This window comes from Balaenoptera musculus, chromosome 4, assembly GCF_009873245.2.
Source record: "Balaenoptera musculus isolate JJ_BM4_2016_0621 chromosome 4, mBalMus1.pri.v3, whole genome shotgun sequence".
NCBI lineage: Eukaryota > Metazoa > Chordata > Mammalia > Artiodactyla > Balaenopteridae > Balaenoptera > Balaenoptera musculus.
In genome coordinates this window covers 129,533,854-129,544,597 of record NC_045788.1, presented here as the reverse complement: position 1 = coordinate 129,544,597, position 10,744 = coordinate 129,533,854, and the positions used below count along the sequence as shown (strand labels likewise).

Below are 10,744 nucleotides of genomic sequence, written 5' to 3'. Positions count from 1 at the left end.
GAAAGAGGAGAAATAACAACTGGTATCACAGAGATACACCAAAAAAATCATAAAAGAATTCTACAAACAGTTATATGCCAACGAACTGGTCAACCTAGAAGAAATGGACAAATTTTTAGAAATATACAACCTTCCAAGAATGAATCAGGAAGAAATAGACAACTTGAACAAACCAAAAACTAGCAGTGAAATTGAATTTATAACAATAATAATAATAATAAAAACTCCCAGCAAACAAAAGTCCGGGAGTGGACAGATTCACAGGGGAATTCTAACAAACATGTAGAGAAGGGCTAATACCTATCCTTCTCAAAATATTGCAAAAAATTGAAGAAGAGGTAACACTCCCAAATTCATTCTACAAGGCCACCATTAGCATAATAACAAAATCAAACAAAGACACTACACAAAAAGAAAATTACTGGCCAATATCTCTGACAAATATAGATGCAAAAATCTTCAACAAAACATTAGCAAACCAAATTCAACAATATATAAAAAGAATTATACACCATGATCAAGTGGGATTCATTCTAGGGATACAAGAATGGATCAACAGTCACAAATCAATCAGTGTGACACACCACATTAACAAGAGGAAGGATAAAAATCACATGATCTTCTCAATAGATGCAGAAAAATTCAACATCCATTCATGATAAAAACTCTTATCAAAGTTGATATAGAGGGAACATATATCAAAATAATAAAGGCCATTTATGACAAATGCACAGCTAACATCATACTCAACAATGAAAAGCTGAAAGCTTTTTATCCAAAGTCAAGAACAAAACACACATGCCCACTCTCACCAGTTCTATTTAACATAGTATTGGAAGTCTTAGTCACAGCAATCAGACTAGAAAAAGAAGTAAAAGGTATCCAAATTGGAAGGGAAGAAGTAAAACTATCACTATTTACAGATGACATGATACTATATGTAGAAAACCCTAAAATTTACACCAAAGGACTATTAGAACTAATAAATGAATTCAGTAAAGTTTTAGGATACAAGATTAATGCATAGAAAGCTATTGCTTTTCTATACACTAATAATGAACAATCATAAAGAGAAAGCAAGAAACAATCCCATTTAAAATCACATCAAAAAGAATAAAATACCTGGGAATAAATGTACCAAGGAGATGGAAGACCTTAACTCTGAAAACTATAAAACATTGATGAAGGAAATTGAAGATGATCCAGAGAAATGGAAAAATAGCCCATGTTCATGGATTGGAATAATTGATATTGTTAGTGTCCACACTAACCAAAGCAATCTACAAAAATAACACAATACCTATCAAAATACCCATGACATTTTTCACAGAACTAGGACAAATAATCCTAAAATATATATGGAAACACAAAAGACCCTGAATTGCCAAAGCAATCTTGAGAAAAAAGAACACAACTGGAGGTATCATGATCCCTGACTTCAGACTATACTACAAAGCTACAGTAATCAAAACAGCATGTTACTGTCACAAAAACAGACACATAGATCAATGGAACAGCATAGAGATCCCAGAAATAAACGTATGCTCTTATTGTCAAATAATCTGCAGCAAAGGAGACAAGAATATAAAATAAAGACAGACTCTTTAAGGAATGGTGCGGAGAAAACCAGACAGATACATGTAAAAGAATGAAATTAGAACATTTCCTCACACCATATACAAAAATAGACTCAAAATGGTTTAAAGACCTAAATATAAGACCTGAAACCATAAAATTCCTAGAAGAGAACATAGGCAGAACACTTTTTGACATAAATCATAGCAATATTTTTTTGGATCTCTCTCCTAAGGCAAAGGAAACAAAAGTGAAAATAAATAAATTGGACCTAATTAAACTTAAAAGTTCTTTCACAGAAAAGGAAATCATCAACAAAGCGAAAAGACAGCCTACTAAATGGGAGAAAATACTTGCAAATGATATGACCAGTAAGAGGTTAATATCCAAAATATAAAAATAGCTCATACAACTCAATATCAAAAAAAACCAAACAACCTGATTTAAAAATGGACAGAACCTGGAGGCCACCACCGCCATTGCTGTGCAGTTGAAGCACCGGGCTGCACCATGACCTACTGCCAGCAGGAAGGGAAGGATTGAATCATATTTGTCACCAAAGAAGACCATGAAACTCCAAGCAAATTGGAGCTGGCGGTCAATGACCCCAATGATCTGTACGAGGAGAAGAGACTGATCCTGCCAAATGGAGACATCAACTGGAACTGCCCGTGCCTTGGGCGGATGGCCAGTGGTCAGTGTGGGAAACTTTTCAAGGTGGCCTTTTCTTGCTTCCGCTACAGCATGGAGGATGTCAAGGGGTCAGACTGTGTAGACCAGTTCCGGGCCATGCAGGGGTGCATGCAGAAGTATCCGGACCTCTATTTCCAGAAGGAGGAGGAGAAGCCAGGGGATCGTTTAGAGGAAACAGCTGCCTCTGAGGCCACTGCAACCATAGAAGAGGAGGGGTCCAGCTAATGATGGCTCTGGGGTGCTGGGCTCCAGCCTCCTTCAGAGCAATATGAACCTCTCTGAGAAAGTGTCTTTCCTTCTGTTTTTCTGTGCACTGTAATGTACAAAATAACTTATCATGCTGATCGGGGTCTTGGCCCCTTGACATATACCCTGAAAAATGGGGTTGTGTGTACGTGGGTCTCACATGGACATATCAGTGAATGTAGCTGCCACTTTTGAATTCTTTTCTCAGATTGTCCTGAATTTTGCCACTTTGAAATAATATGCTGAATAATCTCAGCAACCAAAAATCATTATCTGGGAGTGTCTCTTGTGAGTAAGCTGATTTATTTTGATTCATTGTATCCCTTTTAGTAGATTTTACACCCAGTTGGGAAGTGAAACAGAAACAAAACATCTTTCTTTAAAAATGTTGGAGTGGGACTATTTCTTGTAGAAGAGGTGGGATGATCAGACCTTGAGTATTTGAGGAAGCACTATGCTTCATTTCTGATACATTTTGGTTTCCAGTTCTGCATTGAGCTCCAGGTTTTCTAGTTTGGAAAGCAGAGCTTTGGACCCTCTGAGTGACTCCCTTTGTAAGTGAAGAGAAAGGCTGGTTTTTGCTCTTCTTGTTATTCCAAAAGCCCTGGTTGGGGGCCTGTGTTCACACTGGCTCTGTCTCAGCCTGTTCAGATGCAATGTTCTTGAGAGGTGGGGACCTAATCATTACCAAAGTAGCACTGAGAGAGGAAACTGTGTCAATTAAAAGGAAAACATAATTTTTACCTGAAAAAAAAAAATGGACAGAACCCTAAATAGACATTTTTCCCAGGAAGATATACAAATGGCCAACAAGCAAATGAAAAGATGCTCAACATCGTTAATCATCAGGGGAATAGAAATCAAAACCACAATGAGATATCACCTCACACTGTCAGAATGGCTATCATCAAAAAGAACACAAAAAACAAATGTTGGCAAGAATGTGGAAAAAAGGGAACTCTCATACATTGTTGGTGAGAATGTAAACTGGTGCAGCCACTGTGGAAAACAGTATGGAGGTTTCTCAAAAAAGTAGAAATAGAACTACCATATGCCCCAGCAATTCCACTCCTGGGTATATATCCAAAAAAACAAAAACAAACTGAAAACACTAATTCAAAGATACATGCACCCCAATGTTCATAGCAGCATTATTTACAATTGCCAAGATGTGGAAGTAACCTAAGTGTCCATCAACAGAGGAATGGATTAAGAAGATGTGGTACACATATACAGTGGAATACTACTCAGCCACAAAAAAGAATAAAATTTTGCCATGTGCAACAATATGGATGAGTTGGAAGGTATTATGCTAAATGAAATTAGTCAGATAAAGACAAATACTGTATGATATCACTTTAAGTTGAAACTAAAAAATAAACTAGTGATATAACAAAAAAGAAGCAGACTCACAGATATAGAGAACAAACTAGTGGTTACCAGTGAGGAGAAGGAAGGACTATATAAGAGTATGGGATTAAGAGGTACAAACTACTATGTATAAAATAAGCTACAAGGATATATTGTACAATACATGGACTATAGCCAATACTTTATAATAACTATAAATATGATATATTTATAATTTATAACTATAAATATAATAACTATATAAATGAAGTATAACCTTTAAAATTGTGAATTATTGTATTGTATACCTATAACTTATATAATATTTCACATCAACTATACTTCAATTAAATAAATAAAAATATATGTGTGTATATATATATACTGCTGGGCTCATTATTCTGAAATTAGATTAAGGTACAGAATCAAGCATTTACCTTGCCTCTCCTTTATAAACTGTTTTCCATATTAACCAGATAAAGAAGTCCAACTAATTCAGAAAGAACGACTGACTTAGAAAAATGTCATTTTGCAACCCCAGTAAAATAATGCATCTGTACAATAATCATCAACAGCTGCTAAGACCATTAGGAAAAGGTTGACACCTAAATCCCACTGATCAATCTTAACATCACTAAAAGTAGGACAAACAGGTATTACACCCCTCTTGATGTGATACAACAGCAAGTACCCACACTGCCTGTGAAATATTCTTGCCTCCCCCAGCATAATTAAGCCTAAATTTCATGTTTTAGACTCAGCTACCAGTTAACAAGAAACATAGGGCTGTAGAAACAAGTTAAACAATACCACAGAGATATAACCAAAACAGTCCAGGATGCAGGGAATCAACAGGAAAAATGACTCATCTCTTCAATAAATAAATGGCTTGGGGGAAAAAAAAAAAAGAAGGAGAGGAAACTGTTAAATGATAATAGAGACATAAGAGATAAATCAACCAAATTCTATAAAGGACCTTGTTTGGGTCCTGATTGAACTAATAGGACAATTAACAAATTTTGAGACAATTGAAGAAATTTGAACACGGATTGGAATAATATTTCAAATAATAATTTTGTTAGGTGTGATAATACTATTGTGGTTATATTGTTCTAAAGCCTTTATGTGTTAGAAATGAGGTATTTATAAGTAAAATTACTGTGGCCCAGGAGTGCAGACTGGTTAAACACAATTGGCAAAATATTGATAATTATTGGGGCTGGGTGATAGTACTATCAAGATATGCTTCCCTCTAATTCTGGACATGTTTGAAATTTTCCGTAATAAAATATTTTAAACAAAGTTGAAATGAAAAAGACAATGTGCCATTAAAATCTGAGTGTTGAGACCTGAGGCTTATAAAGTCCTTTCAGAACCTGAAATCACTTGCAATTTTATACTACACAAGAATGATCCAAATATCAATGTGTATTGTTATTCTGCTGAACTAACATTTGCCTGTTTGCCGTGTCTTTACAAGAATTCATAGTAACTGGAGCCATCCAGCAATCTGTGAAGAGCTTCTTGTCTTTACCATTTGGGAGAGAATAAACAGATTACTAGACTCGCTAAATCATCCATACACCCCCATCTTTAAGCAGGTGAATGACTATGATGATGGGATTAAGTTTCACAACCAATTATACCATCTGACTCAGATTTCTTGAGACAAAACAGAAGAATAAGGAAACACAAGTAGTGTCTGTGTGCAGTCAAGTGTACAAATATTTATCTAGCTACTCCACCACCGCACAGAGTTTTAATATGTAGTCTGAGGCAATAAACTGCAGATACCAATATTGTATGTGTGTCTGAGACATGACAATTTAGCAGGCCCTCTGGTGCTTAAACCATTTAGGAGTTTCATTCCAGTGAACTCCAAATGGGAGAAGCATCCAGCGGTCAAGAATACATCAGGCTTTCTCTTTCTCAATTCCCCTCTCATACCTTTGAGACCTGGGCTCATTCCAGAACACCCTGCAGCTTCCTCACAATGATCTACACCTGCAAGATTTCCTATGCCCATACTCTGCCCCGGTCAAACTGTACCCCTACTACCACCACCACCACCATTGCCACCACCTCCGACACACACACAGCGGAATTCTTACTTCTTGCACATGGTATAATAGCAGTAGATCTCAACGTGTGGTCCTGAGATGGGCAGCAGCAGCATGACCTGGGAACTAAACATGCAAGTTCTTGGGCCCCATCCCAGACCTATGGAATCAGAAGCTCTAGGGTGGGGACTGCACTCCAAGTTTTAATAAGTCCTCCAGGCGACCCCTATGCGCAGGAAAGTTTGTGAAAAGTAGAGGAGTGTCATGCCCACAAACGAAGGGTAAATTTGGGGGAACACTGCAGGTTCTTCTAATTCTTAAAAACCTAGGGCTGAGTGAGTACGAGACATTCTCATTTTACACAAGAAGGAAAGTGAATAATTAAGAAATCAAAAGACACACAGTCAATGTGAATTCATTACAGAAAACATGGAGGTGGGGTGAAACAGGCCAGATAATACAAAACAAGTGTTAACAAAACGAGTGTTAAATGACTGTTATTGTTTCAGCACATCTTCCAAATTGAGGTTAATTTAACGTTGGTTTGCGTTGAGTCAATTTGTCAACACATGCTAATTGAACACCTTTGATGTCCTTTTCTTCAAAGCACACCAACCAATGCAGACACCCAGAAAGACAGTGTTTGGGGAATTCTCTAAAGGATTTAGGATTTAAATCATAATATGAATAATGTGTATGTATATAAGTGATACTATAGTTAACTTTAAAGGGGTTACTAGAAAGTGAAAAAATTACAAGGGTATTCTCTTCTCTGCCTCTGTCTAGAGTATAGAAGAAAAATCTATATTTTTAAAGGAACAAACATAAGGGAAACAATGTCCAAAGACTGAATTTCTACTCTGCATCTCAGTTTAAATGTGAAATATATTGTTGCTAAACTTGGACTCAAAATCAGGTATGCCTCTTACTGAACTGTTTACTGAGTTCTGCAGAGAAGCCAGATCATGGAATCCAGTTCTTTGGAAAATCTCCAGGGAAAGAATTTCTAGAATGAGGATTCTGAAGTACGAATATGTGGGTTATGTTTCTAATTTCCCAGAATACATGTGATTTCTCATAATTAAAATGCCCAGGATTTTTCTTCTACTTTGATTTTTATTAGGTTATAAAACTGGTGGGATAATTATTCATGTTAAAAAGAATTATTTTCAGTTTTAAGCTATCACCATATTTCAAACTCTTTTCAATTTCTCTTAATTGTGGTGAGACTGTATTTATAAATGTAGAATAAAGTCCCCCAGATGATAATATTTCAAATACTCCCTGCCTTCTTTTTAATTAATAAACCCAAAAGTCATCTTTTGCAGAAATAACTGCCTTAAGCTTCAAAAAAATTTTCAGCTTAAAAGTAACAAAGTTCAACATTTTATAGTTGGCTGTTTTATTAAAAATTTATATGGTAGTAGGAAAAATCAGAAAATTGAACCCAAGAGATTCAAAAGATGCTAAAGGGAACATTCTCCTGCCTCCACCCCGCCCACCTTAAACTTTTACAGAATACAAAAAATGCTTATTTTCCCTCTCTACCGTAACTTACTTAAATTTTATTGAAGGCCTTTATTATTATTATCATATCTAAATAGTTAGAATTGACTTTATTTCTGTGGAAATAAACAAAGACCAACCAAATGAGAAAAATCAAAGGCTATTTATTCAGAACCCGCATAAGAAGTGAGTCAGCCACTGTCACTTGCATCTTGGCAAAGATGCAAAGGCAGGCAGAGGAGTAGGAAAGCTTGATTGTACAAAAAGGGGAGGCTTCACGTGTACCCTGATTGGAGGCTGTGGGCTTGGGGAAGCTGGAGGAGTGATACCTCATAGCAAGGTATCTTATGTGATTGGTTAGGGGTACATATTTGTTTTTCTCTAGTTGGTCCTAAGTTGGAAGTGGGGGCAAAAATTTGGGAAGCTGTCAGCTTTTAATCAAATCCTGCCCATTTGGGGCCGACTGTTACAGAAGCTACTGTTTAGCTTCTTAGATTGTTATTAGAGATAGTAGTCTGAATTCTAACAAGTCTGACTTATGGCAGGCTGGATTCCTGGACTGTTTATTGTCAATGAAAGGGTTGGTTTCCTTGGCAGGTTGCTGTAGGTTGTGGGTCAGAGTTCTATTTTTATATAGGGTCTGGCCATTGTCTGTTTCTATGTTTAGTCTCTCATTTCCAAGTCAATTATAATTTAATGAGTAGCTGCAATATTGATGTAGTTCAGATCCAGAATGGGGCGCCCACCTCTGTGGAAATTTAGGCCCAGCAACCAGAGGAGGTATCGTACAGTTCCCACATGTATGAGGGCCTATCCAAGCAATAACAATCTGGGATCTTTTAAGAGACAAATTGGAGTGAATAGCCCCTGGACAGAGACGGGACCACAAAGAAAGGTTTGAAAAGAGTATGGCACAGGCAGATGCTTTCCAGGAAGCAACAGTAAGATAAATCAACAAAGCCAGTGATCTTACTATATTTTTTTATACTGCACAGTTTTCATTATTTTATTTTTTTAATTACTTTTTATTGGAGGATAGTTGATTTACAATGCTGTGTTAGTTTCTGCTGTACAGCAAAGTGAATCAGTTATACATATACATATACGTCTTCCCCTCTTTCCAAAGATCTGAGGAAGAAGTACAGTGTTCGATTCATGCCCATCCGAAACAATGAAGTTCAAGTTGTGTGAGGGTGCTACAAAGGGCAGCAAATTGGCAAAGTAGTCCAGGTTTCCAGGAAGAAATATGTCATCTACACCATACGAGTGCAGCGGGAGAAGGCTGATGGCACAACTGAGCATGCGAGCATTCACCCCAGGAAGGAGTTTATCACTAAACTAAACTGGACAAAGACCAAATAAAGATCCTTGAGCGTAAAGTCAAACCTTGCCAAGTAGGAAAGGAAAAGGGCAAATATAAGGAAGAAACAATTGAGAAGATGCAGAAATAATCTTACATATAACGTTCATTAAAAACTGTTAAAATGAAAAAAATTTTAATTAAAAATATAGTAAGACATTTTAAAAAACAAAACAAACAAAGCAAACAAACAAAAAAAACAAAGCCAGCAAGCTCTAAGACATGAGACAAGATAGCAGACTGAAAATGGGAGAGTGCGTGCCTAGATCAGAAACAGTGCCTAGTGCATGCCTAGGCTCAGAAACAGATTTCAAAACCACTCAGCATACCCAACAAAACTAATCTACCAGCAACATGGCCCAGAGGCCTGCCTGTTTGGGACCCCTGTTCAATCTGATATTCAGCCTGTATGCACTGGTTTGACCATACCAATTGGTCAGTTCCCCATTCCATCATGGCACCCAAGACAACTGGTCATTAAATATGTATTTTGAATATTACCCACACTTGAAAGTGCGAGAGTCAGGAGGTACCCCCAACTAGTGGTTACGAAGAATAAACGACTTCAGATGTAGTTTTGCAGGTATGCTGTTTCCTTTCAGTTTAGGTGCTGGGTAACTTGTCTCAAGCTTGATCTGAGCTGGGAAGGCATGAAAACCTGAAAAAAGAAATCAAAGAAAAGTACCCCTGGTGAGAAGAGAGTACTCTTCTCTTCATGAGTGAGGGCCATGAGGAAGCTATAAAATCACACATATATGTCAACTGCACAGGTTGGAGGGCAAATCACTGGGGTCTGTGGCCATGGAAGGGAATATGTCAACACTGCAATTGAAGCCACTGCAGGAGCTTCAGAAATGGGAGCCCAGGACAGAGCAGAGAATAAAGAGGATAAAGAAGGGCATTAATTTTTTTTTAACATCTTTATTGGAGTATAATTGCTTTACAATGGTGTATTAGCTTCTGCTGTACAACAAAGTGAATCAGCTATATGTATACATATATCCCCAAATCCCCTCTCTCTTAAGCGTCACTCCCACCGTCCCTATCCCACAGCTCTAGGTGGTCACAAAGCACCGAGCTGATCTCCCTGTGCTATGCGGCTGCTTCCCACTAGCTGTCTATTTTACATTTGGTAGTGTATATATGTCCATGCCACTCTCTCACTTTGTCCCAGCTTACCCTGCCCCAACCCCGTGTCCTCAAGTCCATTCTCTACATCTGCATCTGTAAGGAAGGGCATTAATTCTGATAGCTTCAGCAAGAGAACTGCCACCCCCACTGATAATGTGAGTTACCCCCTTGACTCGGCCAAGAGGCCATGGTGATGGACATTCCAGGGGTATTTCTGGGTGTGCGGTCAGAGTAGAGACACCATCCTTACCACTTCATATGTTAATTTGCCCCTGCACCCTTCCAGGGTAACATCTACTTTAGGTTAAAAAAAGAGGGGTGGACATTTAATGCACCTTTTTTACCATTTGAATTTTTCACAATAGTTAAGCCTATTTTTATGGTGGCAAATTAACACATGCTATTTGGGGAAAAAATATGTAAAATTCACATATGACATACCACAAGTATGGTAAATTGTTTACTAAAATGGCTAAATAATATAAAGGCAGTTTTTTTTTTAAATAGAGCAGGTTTTTATTAGTTATCTATTTTATACATATTAGTGTATATATGTCAATCCCAATCTCCCAATTCATCCCAAGTGCCCCCCTTCCCCCCCCTTGGTAACCAGAAGTTTGTGCTCTACATCTGTGACTCTATTTCTGCTTTGCCAATAAGGTCATCTGTACCATTTTTCTAGATTCCACATATAAGCGATATTATACAATATTTGTTTTTCTCTGACTTACTTCACTCTGTATGACGGACTCTAGGTCCATCCACGTCTCTACAAATGGTACTATTTTGTTCCTTTCTATGGCTGAGTAATATTCCATTGTAA

At 37.4% G+C, this 10,744-nt stretch overlaps 1 pseudogene; it reads left to right on the top strand.

Moving 5' to 3' along the window:
• Positions 1 to 2,085: 2,085 nt before the first annotated feature.
• Positions 2,086 to 2,493, top strand: LOC118894965 (annotated as a pseudogene).
• The last annotated feature ends 8,251 nt before the right edge of the window (positions 2,494 to 10,744 follow it).